The sequence below is a fragment of the Plecotus auritus genome (genome assembly GCF_963455305.1).
Source record: "Plecotus auritus genome assembly, chromosome: 5".
Lineage (NCBI taxonomy): Eukaryota > Metazoa > Chordata > Mammalia > Chiroptera > Vespertilionidae > Plecotus > Plecotus auritus.
The window spans coordinates 159,091,375-159,113,959 of NC_137776.1; the positions used below are offsets into that span (position 1 = coordinate 159,091,375).

A 22,585-nucleotide genomic window follows, 5' to 3' on the forward strand; every position below is an offset into this window, starting at 1 on the left:
ACTAAAGTAAGTAATTTGTGTTTTTGCCTCCCTGACAAAGTTTATATAAAGTTACAAAAAGAAATTGAAAGCCAGTTTGAAATTGAATTGCCATGGTCCAGAGCAAAGAATATCCTTACATGATATTATTCTACAATGTCATTATAATTTTAGATATTTTACAACAGCATATTGTACAATTATCCCAAACAAATTTACAAACTAATTCTTTGAATGTTTGGCAGCAATTAAAAAAAAAAAGGACATGAAAGGATTTAATCCCTTTCAGAAGGAATTAAGGCGCTAGGAAGGCACTTGAGCATTCTATATTGGCCCCTCTTGCCTTTTGTGCCAAGAGGACCCTCTTCTCACAATCCAACTGCCCTCAGCTGTTGCCTGAGCTTTCTGTTCATGCTGAGCTTGAAGCCTCGTGGTGGCTGGTACCATGGATCTGTCTCTCGCCCAATCGTGTGAGCTGGGCCCTCCATGGAGAAGAAACCTGAGTTCCCTGAGATATGTGATCAGTGCTGGGGCCCCGCCAGCAGGCCAGGGGATCCCAAGGCAGGTGCTGGGCGTGGAGGCCACGGGGGCATAGGCTACCAAGGAGACAGAACTGAACCTCACATCACCCTGCTTGGCCCCGGAGGATGACTGGTTAGCCAGAGACAGGTAAGATTCCTCAGGGAAGGAACAACCTAAGACAGGCACAGTCGCAGAGGGGCCATCAGGAGAGAACTTGGGGGTCAACAGAGGTGGGGCACAGACCCTCACCCCCCCAACTTGCAGGGGCCTGAACCCTCACCCCGTATGAGGGAGGTCTCCTGCCCCCATGGCTGCTTTGCTCCCCACGCCCAGCTCAGATTGGGACCCAGGTAACAGACAGAGACTTGGCCGACAGCAGCTGCCCTATATCTAAATCCAGCCTGGCACCAGGAATGCTCAGGGCCTACTCAAGAATGCAAATAATCCTTTCCACTAATACTTACAGGTTAAACTAAGATTGTTGGTAGAGTATTAAATTTGACAGTAAAATAATAATCAAGTTTTCAGATTAATTTAAATAGGCTAATTGAAATAAGTGAATATTCAAGAAAATTTAATTGTACTGGACAAAAAGCTGTTCCTAAAGTGGTAACTAAAATTTCTGTTGGTAGTTCATCTCATGGTAAAATTCCTGAACATGCAATGAAACTAAAGCAGTCATATTTTTGTGCAAAAAATTAAAATGTAAAATTATCAAGACTGCATTATAAAATTTACAAAAGCCTCCATTAATCAAAAAAGGGGGGATAGTAGGGTAATATCATGTAAGGAAAAATATCCTATAAGTAAATTACATCTGGAAAATTTTTACTTTACAAAATTAATTTTCATTTGTAATGCTAACAGCAAGACACCCATGAAAAACACACATGGTGTCTAAGTAAGACAAAGGAAAATCATTTGGGCAAAAATAAAAAGGATCCCAAATCAATTATATAGAAAAAATTCCTTTATTAACTTTTGGTTGAGAATATGTTTGTATATTTTCAGAAAACAACTCCAAGACCATGTGGATTCCTGCAACAGAGAGGAATTGACAGGTCTGCTCCAACCACGAAGACAAGAAGAGAAACAGCCCAGAGATGGGAGACGCTGACGACGCCTTGCCACGCTAGCAGTCAGCAGCTGTGCGTCGCAGCAGGTTGCCTAGGACCAAACCAGAAAGGGTCGGACCTGCATTGCCACCATGTTCCCACCATCCAGATATCATTGCTGACATGTACACATAAGGAACTGTTTGACATTGAAACGGGGACTCAGAACTGTTGGACATTGAAATTGGGACTCAAACATTTTTTTGTTATTATATGTTTATTTCTAGTCTGCAGAGGCAAGATTTTTTTTTCTTGATTTTTTTAAAAATATATTTTATTGATATTTTACAGAGAGGAAGGGAGAGGGATAGAAAGCTAGAAACATCGATGAGAGAGAAACATCGATCAGCTGCCTCCTGCACACCCCCCACTGGGGATGTGCCCGCAACCAAGGTACATGCCCTTGACCGGAATCGAACCCGGGACCCTTCAGTCCGCAGGCTGACGCTCTATCCACTGAGCCAAACCGGTTTCGGCAAGATTTTTTAAAGGAAAGAAATGGGGAAAAAAATAGATACAGAGGCAAAGAAGCATTGAACAGACTGTCAAACCACAGCGGGAAGGCAGGGGAGGTTGGGGTGGGGGGGCTGTAAGAGATCAACCGAAGGACTTGTACGCATGCATATAAGCATAACCAATGGATACAAGACACTGGGGTGGGGGGGGGGCAGGTAAAGGCATGTACTGGGGGGTAAGGGAGGCGGGGGGAGGTCAATGGGGAAAAAAAAGGAGACATATGTACTACTATTTGTAATACTTCAAACAATTTTAAAAAACACTATAAAATAGATAGGAAAATATACACTTTTGTTGCAATAATAAAAAAAAAAGCATTATGTAGTGAGGGAGGTCCAATATTACATTAACACCTCAAAAGAAGCTCCAAGCAAGAGATGAAACTGTCTCTTAGCTCAATGACACCAGCTGCCTAGAAGGGTGAAGCCAATAAATTGCTGACACCACTCCTGCCTTTGGAACTGGGCAAGATTGAAAAGAAGCCTGCAGACCCGAATGGCCCTGGAAGACATTCTCAGATGATACGATGATGGACTGGATAGTTATTAAGACTGAATGGGATTAATAATGTGCTATATCTTTTGTACTTTATGATTGCTTTGCTATAAGGAATTCGTGCTCCCACACCGGGGGGTGATCTGTGATACTATGATATTATAATAAGAAATATATATTTGGTCTTTGTCCCCAGCCCCTGACACAGGGCTCCTAAAACCCTTGGAAATTCCTAAGTGATGAGAGCACTAGAGGATCTTTTATTCTGATGAGGCAACTCTGAGTGGGTTCCTGGATGGGGCTGCTCACCAGAAAGACTAAGCCATGGGGTGAAGCTTGGAACTTTCAGCCCTGTCTCCCCCATACACTTGTCTGGAGAAAGGGGAGGGGCTAGAACTAGAGGTGATGATTGCTCATGCCTCCTTCAGGAAGCCTCCATAGAATCCCAATAGTATGGGGTTCAGAGAGCTTCCAGGAGGGTAAAGCACCTCAACTCCACGTGGACAGACGCTCCTGTGCTCGGGGCCCTCCCAGCTTTAGGTAAAGAAGCTGCATTCCCTTTACCTGAATGTTTTATGAAAATGACTAATATGGATCTATCTCTTCATCTGGCTGTTTATCTGTATCCTTTATCCTGTCTTTTAATCAACTGCTGAGCATAAGTGTTTCTATGAGTTCTGTAAGCTGCTCTATCAAATAATCAAACCCACAGGGGACAAGGTCATGGGAACCTCTGGTCAGTAGCCAAGTTGCACAGAAGTTGGGGGTAAACCTGGTGAAGGGAAGCAGAGCTTGCCACCCCAAAATATGCCTCTTTGGGACACTGATTATCTTTTTTTTAAAATATATTTTATTGATTTTTTTACAGAGAGGAAGAGAGAGTGATAGAGAGCTAGAAACATCGATGAGCGAGAAACATCGATCAGCTGCCTCCTGCACACCTCCCACTGGGGATGTGCCCGCAACCAAGGTACATGCCCTTGACCGGAATCGAACCCGGGACCCTTCAGTCCGCAGGCCGACGCTCTATCCACTGAGCCAAACTGGTTTCGGCCGGACACTGATTATCTTAAGCTAATTCTTTGGAAGAAACAACAAACTCAGAAAGAATGTTTGACCTTCCCCCTAACTGCTTAAAAAAACTTAGAGGACCTGCTCCAGGATGGGAGGTATCATCACAAATAACAGCAGTTTAATCTGAACCTAGCAAGGTTGCTTGATCAGAGTCCCCTCTGTGTCCCATTGTTAAAGATGGTCCAGCTAACATTTGTTTACCAAACGTTTGCTTTTCCACCTCCATGTGAATTGCCTTCCTCCCCTTTGAAGTCCCAAACCACTACCCCCCTTTCTCCTTAGCTCAAGATGACAGATTTTGAGCCCCTTATTCTTATGGAACCCCTGTATGTACATATGTAATTAAATTTGGTTATTTTCTCCTATTAAAAAAAAGAGAATATTTAAAAAATGCAAAATAAGGAGAAAGAAGGAAAAAAAAATGAGCCAATAATTTACCCCTCACCAAAGAACCACCATTAATGTTGTAGTCTATTGCCTTTTGGTCTTCTATCCATGCACATTAATTAAAAAAAAATCCTGAGGTCATTCCACATATGTAATTAAACTGTTTCTCCCCGCCCCGCCTCCACTCCACACACACTTAACATTATCTTACAAGTATTCAGCCATCTATTAAAAACTCTTTGTAAACATTTTCACAGTTGTATAATATTCTAGTGTATGTAAATAAACATCATTTATTGAATCATCTCTAATTGGGGGACATTTAGATTGTTTCTAATTTGTCATTATTATCATATTACTCTGCAAGCATCCTTGTGCATTTTTTTCTAAATTTCAATCTATTTCTATAGGATAAAAACCTGTGATATAAAATTTCCTAGAAAAAGGATATGCGATTTTAAAGACTCGATCTTTACTTCCAAAAATAATTGTATCAATTTACATACCCACTAGCCAGGTATGATTAGAGAACCAATTTTACCACATTCTTGTCAACAGAGGAACTAAAACATTATTTTAATTTTATAAAGATTTATCCCTGAAAAACTGGAATCATGTTGCAACCATTGGTTATGCATAATGTTTAATCTTCTTCCATGTGGTCATTAACCAGTTGTATGTTCTATTTCAGGAATCTGCTTTTTCATGTCTTTTGTTTATTTTCTGAGTGGTATTCTAATGCTTTTCTTATTGAGTTTAATGAAGACTTTTATATGTACTAGCATAACGTTCAAACTCAGACTGTTACAGTTGCTGTAAGTATCCCAGTTTGTTTGCTTTCCCATTTTGTGTATGCATTTTAATTTACACTAAGTAGTCAAATCTGCTCCTCTTCCCTTTTATTATTTCTCCTTTTTCTTTTAAGTGCCAGTAAGTTGCTAAATTGGATTTTAATGATGTCCTACAAGGCCTAGCTTAAATGTCACCTCTTCCATAACACTTCCTCTGATCTCTGCTCTCCCTTCCCTTGGCCTAATCCACAGAAGGTGCCTATCAACCTTTTTGATTTTTGCTGTGTGATGGTGGGAGAATGGTATCTTATAGTTCTAATTTGCATTTACCTTATTATTAGTGAGGGTGAGTATCTCTTTCTATGTTTGAGAGCAACTGGCATCCTTTGCCTGTTTTCCAACTGGACTCATTTTTTGGATCAGTTGGTAGAAATAATCTTTTTATATTAAGGAAATTAGCCCTTTGTGATATGTTACTAATTTCTCTCCCAGTTTGTATATCTTTTCTTTTGATGTTTCTTATAGTGTCTTCTGCCATATGGAAGTTTTGTTTTTTTTTTTAATGTGGTTGAATTTATCTACTTTTAAATTTTATGTCTTCAGGTTTGGTGTTGTATTTCCCACTCTTGAGATTATAAAAACTGCTTCATGATTTCTTCTAATCTGTCATCTTTCCCTCCCTTCTTCCTCCTGTTTCCCTTCCTTCCTCCCTCCCTCCCTCCTTTCCTCAGTCCCTTCCTTTCTTTCCTTCATTTGTTTCATTTAAAACTTTGATCCAAAAAGAGCATGGTTGAAGCAAGCTCACTCTTTGCTACCACCAGCTTTCTTCCCAAACTTCCCAGTAGCAGCTCCAGATCTAATACTTCTCAGAGTCCAATTTCAGCATCCAAGGAAATAGCATCCTGGCACCCTCAGGCACCAGCTGAAGATGCTCTTGTAAGCTGAGGAAGCACTCCCCGCCCGCCACCCCCCCCCCCCCGGCCCCCGCAAGACTCTGGCAGAGTGGGGGCAGTGGAGATCTTGTCCCTTTTCCTGGTCTGTCTCAGAGGGCCGACAGCCACTACCCAGGATTCCTGGATCTCCTGTGTCCCCTCAGCAGCCTACACTGTTGGTGTGTGAAGCTGAACACACACCAAACAGCTCACCTGCTGTCACCTGGAACTAAAGAGCCCCTCTAAGAACCAATTTTTAAGATCTTCAGAGACAGGGACATCATCCCAAGATTGGTAAAGGTCAAGGATAGAATGGCTGTTTAAAATTACAGTAAGGACCAAATGGGAAGAGCCTACAGAGAGGAAAATCCCAGCTGGACAGATTGAGGAACACTAGCATTCAGAGTTGTTCAGCAATGAAAGGCCTGCTATTTAAAGTAGTGAGATCCCTGTGTCTGGAGGTATGCAAACAGAGGCTGAACCATGACCTAGAGAGAACAGAGAGGGGCTTCAAGATGTCTATGAGCTTCCTAAAAACTGTATGAAAAAGCTTGTGTGGGTGTATATGTGCAGCCAGACACAAATTTTTCTGAAAAGAGGATCCACTGCTTCCATCAGATTCACAAAGAGGACCTAAAACCCAAACAAGATCAGCACTCCAGCATGCAGGTGATACTTAGGTCCCATAGTGAGCTCAATAAAAAGAAGCTCTGCAGTCCCCTAAAACCCACTGTTCATGATTTTTTTCAATATTAAAACAACAATTCGAGCCTTCTACAGTTACCAGCACAAGAAGGTGCTATTAGAAAAATCAGGGAGCAACTATTTCAGGGCCTGCAATGGTGTATGTGCCATCACATCCCCAAAAATGCTTTCCTAACACATTTTGGAAAATGTTGGTTTTCTGATGTGATTTCTGAATCACACTCTGGTTGATACTTTGCCATTATTGTCCCATTAGTTCCAGGTCCACAATTAATTGTTGCTTGAACAACCTCATATGTTTGCCCTGTAGGTAATTACAGTGGTTACTGTTCAGTGAATAAATGGTCCATTGTGTTTACAATGGGCTTGGAGTACAATATATGCCCCGGGTCTAAATCATGTTGGGTGCAAAATATTAACTGGCACTGACATTTTCTGCACCATTTGAGATAATGCACACTTGGATTATATGGCTTGGCATCACTGTTCCTCTGGCTTTCACCTCCTAAAACTTCCTTCCATGGGCAAAGACTGCAGGTGCCTACTAGCACTGTTGGATTGGAGAAACCTGCAAAATCATGTAGCTCTGGGATTCTCTATGGGCACAAAGGCTGACATCAGTATTATTTTAAAACTTCTCAGGTGATTGTGATGCCCAAGGAAGGTCGAGAACCCCTGATATAGATCAACACCCTTAGCTTTTTTTTCTTTCAGTTTTATTTTGTATTGGTTTCAGGAATACAGCTTAGTGATTAGACAATCATATACTTTACATAGTGTTCTCCTCGATATTTCCAGTACCCCAACTGGCATCACACATAGTTATCGCAATATGATTGACTATATTCCCTAATCTTTAGTTACTTCCCTGTGACTATTTTGTAACTACTAATTTGTACTTCTTAATCCCTTCACTTCTTTCACCCAGTGTCCCCTGCTCCTTTCTGGCATTCACCAGTTTGCTCTCTGTGTCTATTCGTCTGTTTCAATTTTGTTTGTTCATTTATTTTGTTCTTTAGATTGCACATATAAGTGAAAGTATATGGTATTTGTCTTTCTCTGACTGACTTATTTCATTGAGCATAATACCCTCTAGGTACATGCATGCTATCCCAAATGGTAAGGTTTCATTCTTTTTAAAATAAAATTTTATTGATTCAGAGAAGAAGGGAGAGAGATAGAAACACCAATGATGAGAGAGAATCATTGATCAGCTGTCTTCTGCATGTCCCACACGGGGATCGAGCCCATAACTCAGGCCTGTGCCCTGACCAGGAATCGAACCATGACCTCCTGGTTCATAATTCAACATTCAACTACTGAACCACTCGGCCAGGCTTCATTCTTTCTTTATGGCCAAGTAATATTTCATTGTATATACCACAGCTTTTTTATCCATTCATCTATTGAAGGGCACTTGGGTTGCTTCCATCTCTTGGCTATCCTAGCTAATAAGAGGTAATATGCAAGTTGACCATCACTCCAACACACAAGATGGCCTCCCCCATGTGGTCAAAGATGGCGACCCCCATATGGACACAAGATGGCCACCACAAGATGGCCAGCAGGGGAGGGCAGTTAGGGGTGACCAGGCTGGCAAGGGAGGGCAGTTAGGGGTGACCGGGCCAGCAGGGGAGTGCAGTTGGGGGTGACCAGGCCTGCAGGGAAGGGCAGTTGGGGGCAATTGGGCTGGCAGGGGAGCAGTTAGGCATCAATTAGGCTGGCAGGGGAGTGGTTAGGGGGTGATCAGGCTGGCAGGCAGAAGCGATTAGGGGCAATCAGGCAGGCAGGCAGGTGAGCGGTTGGGAGCCAGTAGTCCTGAATTGTGAGAGGGATGTCTGACTGCTCATTTAGGCCCAATCCCACCTCGAGGTGTCCCAGATTGGAGAGGGTGCAAGCTGGGCTGAGAGACACCCCCCACTGCACTAATTTCGTGCACCAGGCCTCTAGTTGTAAATAATGCTGCTATGAACATAGGGATGCATATATTCTTTCGAGTTAGTGTTCTGTGTCTTTTTTTTTTTTTTTTTTTCAGATATATACTCAGAAGTGGAATCACTGGGTCATAAGGCAAATCCATTTTCATTCTTTATATATTTTTAATTTTTTAAATCTTCACCCAAGGGTATGTGATTTTTTTTAACTGATTTCTTTAGAAAGAGAAGGAAGGAAGGAAGGGAATGGGGGGCAGGGAGAGAAACATCAATGTGAGAGAGAAACATGGAGCAGTTGCTTCCCATACACAACTGACTGAGGATTGAACCCACAACCTTTCTGGTGCATGGGACAATGCTCTAACCAACTGAACCACCTGGTCAAGGCCCAAGACAGATTCATTTTTAATTTTTTAAGGAAACTCCAAACATTTTTGCTAGTGGCTGCACCAATCTGCATTTCCACCAATAGTGCACAAGGGTTCCCTTTTCACCATATCCTCACTATAACTTGTCATTTTTATTTATTGCTGATGGCCATTCTGACAGGTCAACACCTTTAGTTTTGAATAAGTAGGCTGAGACTCAGAAATGGGGAGATATCGAGATACCCACAGTGGCCAATGAAAGAGAGAGAAGCAGGACTCAAATCCAGGTCTAAAGGACTCACTCATTTGGGGATAATGAAAAACATTATAAACTGATGAACCAAAAGATAGTTACAGAGGCAGTAAAGCATCAAACAGACTGTCTAATTACAGCGGTAAGGTTAGGGAGAGGTGGGGGAAATAAGAGATCAACTGAAGGACTTGTATGCATGCATATAAGAGTAACCAATGGATGCAAAACATTGGGGGGTGAGGGCATGTATGGGAGTGGGGTGGGAGGGGCAATGGTAAGATATGTACACATATAATACCTTAATAAAAATTTGAAAGAAAAAAAATAAATAAAAAAAATAAAAAAAATAAAAAATGCTTCAAGGCCAAAAAATAAAAAAAAAAAAATAAATAAAGGACTCTAATACTAGTGCTTTCCCTTCCTGATGGCTGCCCCCCTGCCTTGTATGTGCTTGCCCGGCCTTCCTCCCCCAGCACAATCACTCAGCATCTTGAAACACAAGGCCTGTTGCATAAGGGCCTTAAACTTAACAGACTCAACCTTTCTGGACTCTCCTGCCTTATTTCACACAATTGAGTTTATTTCTAAACACACTGTGATTGCGGCTTTGAGTTAAATCCCTAAACCAAGGATTTATTTGAGAGTACTTTTACATTTATTTTATAGTGTTGTTATTTCTAGTTTTATTGCATTGTTTGGAGAATTTGGCATGTACAGTGTTTGCTTTTGGACTTTATTGAGATTTCTTTTGTGGCCTATTATACAATCAATTTCTGTAGAAGTTCTATGGTGGCTGGAAAAACAGATGGAATCTCTAGTTGTAAACTATAAAAATTATCAGACTACTTATGTATAAGCGATAAAACCAAACTAACCAATTATATTATCACATGTTTTATATTTTTATTTCTTGACCTATCAAAGACTGAAAGATTTGTTAAATTTTTCTCCATTGTCTCTCACAATTTCTTCATGTTCTGGGTGGGGCAAAAGTAGGCTTACAGCTGTTGTATGGAAAAATAATACAATGATTAACAAATAATAATACAAGAATAAACTCTGTTTCACATACTCAAAACTATAAACTTACTTTTGCTCCACTCTGTATTTCAACAGTTTTTGCTTTACATCTTTTGATTTTATGTTGTTTTGAGCACAAATGTTCATTACAATTACACTGTTATTTTTCAGCAATGTATACACTTGCCTAATACAAATATCAGGTACTTAATAGATAATCATTGAGTAAACCGAGGATTAAAATATTTTTCAAGGTAAAATAACCCCCTTTGTCATTTTATTGTTTTGTTTTATATTATATCTTGCTTGGTATTAATATTGAAACTGTTACTTTATTTTTGCATTTGCCTGTCATAGCACTGATCCTCCTATTGGTATTCTATTAAGATTTTTTTAAGTGTATTTCTTGAAAAGAGTACATGAATGAATTTTAAATATATATGCTTATTAATGTAATGAATACTTGGTTTTGTATTTATCATCTTGTTAGCAGTCTTACTCTTTTCAAGGCTTCCTTTTTGTTTCCTTTGTCTCTTTTGATACTCAGACTATATAACTACTCTTCTCCATTCTGGATATATTAACCTTGCTTCTTGTTTCAACCTTCTGGATTACCACTTAATATTCTGAAGAATAGTGTGGGATTGAAAACTTGCCCAGAATGAGCCCCTATTGGTTTGACACATGGTAGAATTTAGCTGGGTATACAATTCTTGGGCTATCACTTTCTCCCCTTGAAACTATAAAGTGATGCAAAGGAGAAATTGGGGCTAGTTTGATTGTTGTTCACTTGTAGGTATCTAGTTTTCTCTGCCTGGATGCTGGAAAAAAAATTTTCTTTATTCTTAGAATTAAAAAATTTTGCCAAGATAGATCTGGCTCTGGCACTCTTTTTAAAAAAATATTTTTTATTGATTTCAGAGAGGAAGGGAGAGGGAGAGAGAGATAGAAACATCAATGATGATAGAGAATCATTGATTGGCTGCCTCCTGCACACCCCCGACTGGGGATTGAACCCGCAACCCAAGCACATGCCCTTGACTGGAATCGAACCTGGAACCCTTCAGTCCACAGGCCGAGGCTCTATCTACTGAGCCAAACCAGCTAGGGCTGGCTGTGGCACTCTTGATTTTACCTAGGACACAGGGAGTCCTTCAATCTATACACCCAAGTTTTTTAATTCATAAAATATACACAAACATATAAATATATACTATTTATTATATATAATATAAAATATATACTATATATAGTATTCTATGTAATATATAATACCATACTTACTATATATATTTGTATTATATTAATATATATTCTTTTCTGTCCTCCAGAACACCTGATTATCTGTGTTGTCTTTTCATTCTTCAAATCCATATCTGTCATATTTTCTTCCATGACTTCATTTCTTGGTCCTTGTCCTCTGCATTCTGGAAGAGCATCTTGTTTTATTTTCTTTTGTTACAGGGTATGAGCATATTGAGTTTCACTAATTTCTAGTGAAATGACTATACCATTTACAGTCCCAGTAGCAGGGCACAAGGTTTTCATCTCATCACGTTCTATCCAATATTTAGTATTATCTAACATTTAAAAAATATTTTTTATTGATTTCAGAGAGGAAGGGAGAGGGAGAGAGAGATAGAAACATCAATGATGAGAGAGAATCATTGATTGGTTACCTCCTGTATGTCCCACACTGGAGATCAAGCCTGCAACCTGGGCATGTGCCCTGACCAGGAACTGAATCATGACCTTCTGGTTCATAGGTCGACACTCAACCTCTGAGCCATGCTGGCTGGGCTTATCTGACTTTCTAATCTTTCAAGAATAAGGTGGCATTTCATTAGCACTTGACTTTGCAACCATTTGACTGCAACATGTAAACATGTTAGCCATTCAGGTTCTTTGTTCTGCAGGTTTGCTGATTTGCTTTTCAACAGCCTCAGTTTTAAGCTTTACTGTCTCTAACATATTTTTATTGTATTATTGACATTTTCAGTTTCCCAGTAATTTTTTATGATCATATCCCTTTTCACCCCATCCCCTTATCTCAGGCTATTTCATGGAGACCATGTTTTTTCTGCATATGATTGGCGTTACCAAACATCTTTCTAAACTTTTCTTCTTTATCCTACAATAGATCATTTTCAGAGGTAGACTCTTCCTATGCTTCTTCTGGGTATTGTGTGCCTTTGATCATTTTTGCAGCACTTTTTCAAAGGCTGTTAGGTGTTTTCAATGTATTCATCCTCAAAAGCAAGCAGGTCTTTTCAGACGTGACTTATTAAAGGACACACTATGCAGATTGTCCTTGGCCCTGTTTTCTGTCTACTTATACTGCAAGTGAGTATATTTCTCAGAAGACTGGAGACTAAGTATTTGAGCACAAATTTTGGTGTCCAGCAGGCTCTCTTATGCTGTTCTACATTACTAAGGTGACCTTTCCTCCCTCAGAGCCTGATTCCCTGGGACTCTGGATCAACACAGCACATCAAATCATACACTGCTGCAGGGTTTTTCTTTCTTGCCCATAAAACTTTACTTAGGAAGTTTCTGTCTCCCAGGATACAATGCACTCCTAGTGCCCATCCTGTCCTCTTGCTATCCAATTGTCCCCTTAGGAGTTTATAGCTCCATCTAAATTTAGAAAGATAGATGAGAATAAAGAGAAAAAGCATCTTAGTTGCCTCCCAGATCAGCAATTGTGAGTAGAGGCATAGCTGTCCAATTTCCTGATGGATAAAAACTCTGGGTTCTCTATCTCAGATTAGGGGGGAGGGAAGAAGAAAAAGTCTGCTTATTATTTTTAGGATGATTGTTATTTTATGAGGCAAGGTTCAGAATTCCAGGAGGCAAAGTTTGGTAGGATTTTCTCAATCCAGCTCCATCCACTTTATAATTAGTGATGCTTCCAAACTTCTGGAATGTCAGTGAATCTTAGGGCCCTTTGGTTCTTTGAGGTAGGCACTGCCATCCATTCTACAGCTGAAGAAACTGTGGCCCATAAAGGTGACAGCTACGCAAGGTCAGTATGAGAAATATGGAACTGGTCTTTTGACTTCATACCTAGTTCTCTTCAACCAGCTCTGGGCTGTCAGTCCCAGATGATATAGGAAAATGATCCAGGTCTTGCTCTTTCTTCTGAGACCTGGTGACATAGGGAAGAGATGGCTTATTCCAAGGCTTCCAGATTCTCTCCAACGTGGCAAATTTCCATGGTGGGAACAGTGGTCCTGGAGATTCTGGGGGACACACTCTTAATCAGTAAGTGGGATGGGAAGAGAGCCATTAGCATCTCTCTCTGAGTGGGAAGCTCTGGCCTGCCATAAAACGTTTTGTGATAATTTAGGGTCTGCATGTTGAACATGAAGTGCCCACGAGTAGAGGGAAGTGGAGAGCTGAGGCAACTACAAGGCCACTTTAGGGAACTAGGAAACCAGGCTTAGCTGCATCTCTGACTATTAGAACAGGGTAAATCATTTTCCCTCTGTAGGTGTCTATTTTTCTCATTTCTGAAAAGGATGGATTGGACCAAAGATTTCAAAGGTTCCTTGCAACCACAACATTTTATGCTTCTCTCTACAACAATTGAGGAAAATGATTAAGGAGTTAGTTTTGTGTGGGTGTATGTTTCATTTAATCTGATTTTATTCAGATAATTGCTGCTGTGTCTCACTCCTCTTTGCAGATATAAACCTGGATAAAAAATGTAAATACACCTCTCAACTTCAGAATCTTGATTAACTTCCCAGCCACTGATGAATTGTTGCCTAAATGCAACTCATTCTTTAGCTGGTTTGGGGCCTCGGTGTTTAAGTTTTCTGCAGAAAGAAACAATTTTTCAGTGGCAAGTATAGCCAAGAGCAGCTCTATTTGCTAAATCCTAGGTGAGAAACTCCAGCCAGATGGGAGAGGGGAGAAATGATTGAGGCTTGCTCTTTTCTCTGCTCAGTTTAATCTTTTTCCATGGGTTTGCTGACTGTTTCTGTAATTAAATAAGGGAGGTATTTGTCATCTAGGGTTCCTTTCAGCCAAGATGAATGGAACACAACTTTCTCAGGAAGCTTCTGACAAAACCCTGTTTGTGGCCAGTGCCAGAATGTGTACAAAGGCACCGGGCTGTGTGCATTGGGAACTCGGGTCCACTTCAGGTCTGTGCCAGGTCACTGCTTGCGCCCAGGCCCTGGAGAAACACTGTTTGGACACAAAGTGCCTCAACATAGATGCCTGTGAGATTAATGTGACGTGGAGCGGCTGCAAAGCACCTCCCAAGTAAATGAGGGAAAAATGAATGCCTGGCATTCGGGTGAGTTCTTGAGGCCCCACTCCCACAAAGGGCCTGCTCGAGCATCGTGCGTAGATTTGCTCTAAGGCTTGAAACCTCTTTAGTCAGAGAGAGAGAGTTGGGCTGGAACCACTTGGGGAACACTCATCTCTCCTTCCAGTTGCTGAGGTTTAGTGTTTACTCACTCAGAGGAGCACAGTAGTTCAGCTTTTACCACCCACTCCCATGTCCATATTCTTATTGAGAACTCATAGCCATTTGTGAGGGAGGCATAGAAAGCATTACTATCTCTGTGTTCTGGCGAAGAAACAAGCTCAGGCAGGTACAACTAGCAAGGGACTTGGTTGGGATGTGAGCTCAGATATTTGACTTCCTGAAGTTATTGCAGAATGAGCGTGGGGCGAGCATTGCACCAAGGGCTTAGCATTCACTTTCTCATTTAATGTGCAAAACAACCCTATGAGACAGATACTACTGTGACCTGCATTTTCCAGATGTGGAGACTGAGGTTCAAAGAGGTTAAGTCACTTGCATTGGTCGCACAGCAAGCAATTGGCAGAGCAGAGACTCTGACTTCACAAGCCTTCGCTCATTCCATAGACTGCCATGCTTCTCTGTGAAAAACAATTCCCAAAACACATTCACTTCTTTGGTATAACTTTGACCTTCACAAAAACCCATGTTATAGGTAGAGTAGACCTTGTTACCCTCATTTAATAGATGAGGAAACAAGCGCAGAGAGGGTAAGTGACTTGCTCAAACTCACATGTTAGCAAGTGGCAAGGCCAGGGCTTGAACTTGGGACCTTTGTTCTTGGCATGCAGTTCTCTCTCAAACATGCAATGCTGCTTCTTAGGGAGGCAGTTGGATAAAAGCTGAGAAAGCAACTGGGACATATAAAAGAAGGAAGAATAAAAAATAAAATTTGCTTAAAAGAAAAACAATCACTCTGCATCTATGGTTTATTACGCTTTTGATTCCCCAAAATAGTCCAATTCAGTTATATGAAACCAAACTCATAGGCATATTTGATTTTTTTTTATTTAAGAGAAAATTCTTCACATTTTTCAAATTTCTATTATAAAATATAAACTACATAGATAAGTATATAAAATATGGATGTTCAGTTGAAGGAGTAATAACAAAGCCAATATCCAACTGCCCATCACTTAGTTGAAGAAACGGCTTTTATTTATTTGTAAATAGTAAATTGTAAAATAACTTAATTTTTTAGTCTCTAAGATACAATTTTTTTTGTTATGTGTCATTCTGTGATTTTTGTTTACTTCTTCACTTCCCTCTTCAAAATTTCTATCATTATTTATTTAAAGAAGGTTGGGAAACAAATATTACTTCCTCAAATTCTTTATTTTTCTTTTTTAAAGTAAAAAACGGGAGTCAAATAGTGAAACAGCAAAACCAAGTCAGTGCTGAGAGAGCAGTTTGGTCCATAAGAATTTGGGAGTTCAGTTTGAACAGGTTGGGTCCAAATGCCAGCCCCACTACTCACTAGGCAACTTTGAGAACATTACTTCAACTTTTGGGATCTGTCTCCTTCTCTGTAAACCAGGGTGTCACACTCCTGTCTCAGGGTGATTGTGAGGTCGGAAAGAGCACAGGCACCCAACTTCTAGAGTTAGAAGTTATGCGATTAGATGGGATTTCTTCCAATTATGAAAGGCATTTTAAATTAAAGGCTCTTTCCTTCAATAATACCACAACATAAGGAAGGCAGAGTGGGAGAATATACCCATTTTATAGATGAGAAGCCTCAATGAATGAAAGGTTTTGCTCATAGAGACATGGCTGCCCCCAGGCAGAGACATAATTCTAAATTAGGCCTTCTAAATTTGAATCTAGTGATTTTTAAATGGTTTGTTAATTTTAAAAAATGATTATATTGCTTGTCTAATTGTGTACAATTAGAATGTATGTCTTTAATTTTCTCTTCAACTTCTGGTAGAATGTTCCATTTTCCCCTCACAGCTGTGCAGGTGACAAATGCAGGAAATTAACAAATTACATTAGAAACCTCTTTGGTTTCCTCAGCTCCTTTGCACTTGGCTTTCAGCTGATGTCTTTAGGGGTAAGAAGCACTCTCATGTGATCACAGCTGTGAAGCCAACTGCCTTTTAATTACCACACTGCAAAACTCATGTCTCCTCATGTCAATTTAGAACCTTTAATTAGTTGATAGGTTGAAATAGCATCTATGGAAGGAAACGTACGCTGGGCCCAGCTCGATGCTTGCAGTGGAAGAAGACTCAGCATATTCATCTGCAGGATCTTCCCATCTCTCCAGGGTCACTTCCTACTCATCTGTCCAAGCCTATTCACAGCCACATCCTCCAGGGAGCCTTCCCTGCTGTCCCTCAGTTCTCCTAGTACTATTTCTTCCCCTTTCTGTGGGAAGGCTAAATCTCAGGGACATCAGAGCTCCAAAAGAAGGGGTCATCTTAGGTTCAGTGTACTCTTGTGAGCCAATGCCTTCCATAAGGAAGGAAGCAACAGGACGTTGGACTCTAGATCTCTGAGATTTGCTTCATGGTCAGTCCTGGGAAAATTAAGTTGAATCAAGATAAAAGATTCAAAGGTGCTTTCCAAGAACGTGAGGTTTTCTTCAGTGAGGCAGAGGAGGTCATTCTAGACCAGTGGGGCTGGGGCTGGTGGCTATAAGGAAATGAAAATAGATGTGTGGCTATGGAGCACAAAGACCCAGTTCCTCTGTGTATCCACTGCAAGTCCACCAGTAGTCTGTTAGGCCTCAGTTTCCTTACTTGTTAGTTCTGACTAACTCTTCAGGGCTCTTTAAAAAAAAAGAGAGAGAGAGAGAACTTGTACATGAAACTACACTGAGTGGCCAGATTATTATGATCTCTGAACGCATAATAATCTGGCCACTCAGAGTGTGTGTGTGTGTGTGTGTGTGTGTGTGTGTGTGTGTATTTTAGAGGCCCGGTGCATGAATTCATGCATGGGTGGGGTCCAGCCAACCTGGCCAGGGGGAGGGGACATTGGTGGTTGGCCGGCCTGCCTGCTGGTCGAACTCCTGGTCGAGGGGACAATTTGCATATTAGCCTTTTATTATATAGGATATACACTGAGTGGCCAGATTATTATGTGTTCAGAGATCATAATAATCAGTGTATATTATAGGAAGTAAGTCTTTGTGCTAATGGATGGCGAGGGTTAGGAGGCTCAACTGGTCTGCTTGACCCCACCTTTTCTACCATTCCAGGCTCCTTTCTTACCCTCTCCAGCCTTGTATTTCCTAAAACACACATAGCTCTCTCTCGTTTCCCTATGAAGAAGCCTTCCTAAACACTTCCCACCTCCAGTCTAGGCCACCACCATCCAGACCTTACTACACTGGATTACAATTACATCCTTACTTCCCTCAATAAGACTGCAAAATAATAAGCACTCAAATACTTGTTGAACAAATGAATGCATGAATGAATGCAAATGGGGAAAACATAATTGTGTGGGATCCCAGAGGGAAAACTGGAATCAATGTCTGACTGTTTCTGGGAGGCTGATATGGATCAATATAAAGTAGAAATATTTAATAATAAGGTGTTCAAAAATGAGTCAAAACCTTGCAAAGTACTGAGTTCCCCATAACTGGAAGTATTCAAGGAGAAGCTCAAGAATCGTCTATCTAGTAGGGTCATGAAGGGGATTCCCAAATCAGCAGGGAGTTTGCATTATTCAGAATTGTGTCTTATGGGCACTGTTGGCATATCCAATGATTTTTAGGTGAGCCCAGATTAGTATTTTATATCTTAATAGGAATGTTTTCTCTTTATTTACCTTTATACTATCTTCTCAGTAAATGATACTACTTTCCATTCATGGTATTTAAATAAAAGGATAAGTTAATTTAAATGAAAATACTAAGTAAGTTAATAATACTGGTGGTATATGGATTTGGCAAAATTAAGAAAGTGACATGCAAACGATGAGGTCTGAGAAATAGAACTGCAGGTTCAGTAAGAAGCCTTACAAAAATAGTCCTCAGAAAGAAAAATCTACTGAAATCTCCACCACTTTCCATTAAATTGTCACAATATGAATTTAAACAATCTAGAATGAGCTAGACTCTTATCTGGGCACTGGAGTATGGGCACTATCATAAGTACTAAAAAGAGTGTGGGTCTCTCAAATAAAAGAAATTAATGACATAGAAAAAAATAATTGTAGAAGTAGAAAAGGCCTAAGTAAGGGGGTTATCATATTAAGCAATATCTGGGACATGCTTGTACTAAAAAATCGTTTTTATTTCTCTGAACTTCAAATTTAGCTTGGCATCCTATATACTATCTGGTAACCCTATGTAACTACCAAGTCAGAAACGGTAAATACATTTGAGCCTATGTGATATTGTCAGACGGGGCTTGACAGTGGCTGCCAAGAGAAAGGGGTTAAGTCAGTGGACAGCATATGGTGATCAATTAGTTATGTCTGCAATTAGCACAGGAAAGGGAAGTAATGGCACCAACATCATTCATTTATCTGCCATCTTGGGCTTGTTTTACACTTTGAGGACAAGGGACTTGCCTAGGCTCACAGCCCAAGTCCACAGCTGGGCTGAACTAAATTCATTTGCTGCTCCATGCTGCCTGCTCAGAATCAAAACTGAATGCTCCCAGTGCCATGACTGCATAATTCCAGGCTACCCTCAGCAAACATGAACACCCACATCAGTGGCCAGGATGCACACCGCCAGTCAAACCCTCCACCTGATCCAATTCATCATCATAACTACATATGAATGCCCTAGAACAGTGGTCGGCAAATTCATTAGTCAACAGAGCCAAATATCAACAGTACAACAATTGAAATTTCTTTTGAGAGCCAAATTTTTTAAACTTAAACTTATTCTAACACCACTTCTTCAAAATAGACTCGCCCAGGCCGTGGTATTTTGTGGAAGAGCAACATTCAAGGGGCCAAAGAGTCGCATGTGGCTCGCGAGCCGCAGTTTGTCGACCACGGCCCTAGAATAACACCAAAAATGTGGAACAAAATCATTTACACTCTGAGTTCTGTTGAAAAAGATGTCATTGTGACAGAAAGCATTCGGGGGTCTGAATCACTGCACTCTTTCTGTAGTATCTCAGGGGCTTTTGGTAATGCAGTTCTACATTTGACTCTTGGAAGAAACAAAAAACAATTATGCTTTATTACAAAGCAGATATTTCACTTACTGTTACTGAATCGAAGGGGAGTGAATTAAATTTGGATTTTCTTCTTCATCTCTCTGTTGGTCCCCCCCTCTTTCCGTGGATCCCCTCCTTGTAAAAGTAAGGAGACAGCACGAGGTAGTTCTTTACTTCAGCTCTGAGACTTTGTGATTTTATAATTTGATGCTTAATTTACAAACCAAGGAGAAAGACTTCTTTCTTTAGGTGAGAAAATGAAAATTGGTGGACTGGAGACAACATTGCCAGAAGGGTTTTAAACCAGCCTCTTTCACAAAGACATTTAGCCTAATTGTTTATGTCTCCATTTGGATATTAGCCTTTTACTTTCTGCTCTTCTTAATCAATCAAATTCATTCATTCGTTTTCTCATTCATTCAATGAAGATTTATTTTCTAGAAAAATTATAGATGCGTTTTCTCTTGACTAGAAACCCCACTTCTAGGAATTCATCCCCAATTTACATTGGCATAAATATGACACATAGCCAAGGTGATTCCAACAGATTGGAAACAATCCAAAAATGTCCATCAGTAGGAGACTATACACACTATAGTATGTCCACACAAAGAAGTGCAATGTGGCCGTAAAAAGAATAAGGAATGTCATTATATGACGATAAAATGGTGAGTTCTGGGTCAAGTAAGTGAAAAAACAATGTGCAGAATAGCATATATAGTATGCTCCCTTTTGTGTAAGAAAGAAGTAAAGGAATAAACACACACACACACAATCTGCAAAAAAAGAAACACAAAACACACTGGAAGAATAAATGTTAAAAAAACTAATAAAAATGGTTATCTATAGGGGTGGTATGAAACAGAACAGACACAAGCTGAATCATAGCCAAGAATTCTCTACTTGTTGTGTAGTTTTGACTATAGAATCATGTAAAAGTTGTATACATTTTAAAATAAAATGAATCAATAAGAAGAAAAATAGCAATCCCTAAAAACTTAAGACAAACAAAAATGAAGGCACTCAAAAGGGAGGAAATGGTGGGACATCTGTAATGCTCTCAACAATAAAATAAATTAAAAAACAGAGTATACCAAGTTGCTATACTTGGTAGTGACACAAAGAAAAATCTATAAAGGACATTTGGACACATCTTTACTGTCCCCCCTCCCAACATAACACACACACACACATACACACACACACACACAGCTCTTTAATTGTGAAATATCTACAAAAAAGTTGAAAGAACAGTACAATGAACACCATATTCCTTTCACTATTTTCCACATCTACTTTCTTCTCTCTCTAAATAAATATATATATACATAAAAATGTATACACACTCACATATATACACAAAAAGATACACATACATACATGCACACACATAGTTTTTGTTTTTGAAGCATTTGAAATGAACTTATCAACATTTTGACACTTTACTCCTAAATAGTTTAATGCAGCTCTTAAGAATGACATTCTCCTATATCATTACATTTGTCATTATCACATCATGAAAATGAGCAGAAATTCAGAATTATGTGATGTATAGTACATATTCAGATTTCTTCAATTTCCCAACAATGCCCTTTACATTTTTTAAAATTGAGGATTCAATAGATATTCATGCCTTGCATCTGGTTGTCATTTTTTTAGTCTCTTTTCATCTAAGAACAGTCCCCTGCCTTTCTGTTGTTCTTACTGTTTTCCACAACATTAACTTCTTTGAAGAATCCAGGCTGGGTGACTTGTAGAATGTCCTATATTTGTCTCATTGTCTCCTTGTGATCAGATTAAAGTTTAAACATTTTTGTTTAAAACATTAAATATTATATTTTCTAGCTCAGTTCACTGAAAACATCTACTAGTAGAAGCAGAGAGCCCCAGTAGCAATGAGTATACCTAGAACCCTACTTACAGAGGGAGAAATTGTGAAGGGGAAAAACCCCGAAACAAAACAAAAACAATGATTCCTGGAGGTTCTCTTAATCTTGGTTTCTAACTATGATTCCCCACCAGAAAGAATCAGAATCCTTGGAGAAATGGCCCATTTAAGTCTACAGCAGGTAAAGGCCCAAACTAACTAAAGGCAGAGAGGAGAGGAAGGGCGAGAAGAGGGCAGGAGGAGAGAAAGAAAGCATTAAAAAAGGGAATGCTCTTTTGCAGAGAAAAATGCCAGCTTAAATGTAGAAGGAACACCAGAATTGGAAATGGTCATTTGCAACTCCAAAGTAATTAATAGTGACTCAGGCAAGGACCATCAATTGATGCTAAAACCATTGGGTAAAAGATTATGGGGAAACAGGATATTCACATAGTCTCAAAGTCTTACCCCAAAGATTAGTTAATAATTACTGAGAGGAAAAGGCACCTTCACAATAAACCAGCAGATACCACCTTAGCCAAGTGATCAAATTTAGCATCATCAGTTAATAGTTCAATTGTAGGCCCCTGGTGCGATGCACTGGGAAGAACATGGTATTGAAAAAGTGTAGCATTCTTGCTAAAACGGTATAATCTGAACCTAATCATGAAAAAACAATCAAGTCCAGATTTGGGATTTGTGGGACGTTTTATGCAACTGGCTTGGGCTTTTAAAGAAGATCAATGTCCTGAAAGCCAAAAACAAAGGAATCTTCTAGTTTAAAGAACTGAGCACATGACAACAAATACAACGCATGCTCCCTAGTCGGATCCTTGATCCCTTCCAACCCACCCACCACCCACAAATAAGTGGCAAAAAGGACATTTTGGGACAAGTGGCGAAATTTGAATATGGACCACATATTAGGTAATGTTACTGTATCACTGTTATTTTTTTTAGATGTGATAATTATATTCTGGTGATGTAAGAGAATATAATTGTTCTTAGGAGATTCATGCTGACACATTAAGGGATGAAGTGTCATTATGTCTGCAAATTATTGTCAAGTGCTTCAACAAAAAATGAGTGTGGAGAGGTAGGGAGGGGCCAAGAAAGGGAGAGGAAAACAAACATGGCAAAATGTAAACAACTGCTGAATCTGGGTAAAGGAAATATGATG

General features: G+C 39.8%; 1 protein-coding gene across 1 annotated transcript in view; it reads right to left on the reverse strand.

Moving 5' to 3' along the window:
• The window catches only part of GABBR2 (gamma-aminobutyric acid type B receptor subunit 2), a 339,710-nt gene that overhangs the window by 199,373 nt on the left and 117,752 nt on the right, over positions 1–22,585 (reverse strand). The gene's annotated exons all lie outside the window — the stretch shown is intronic.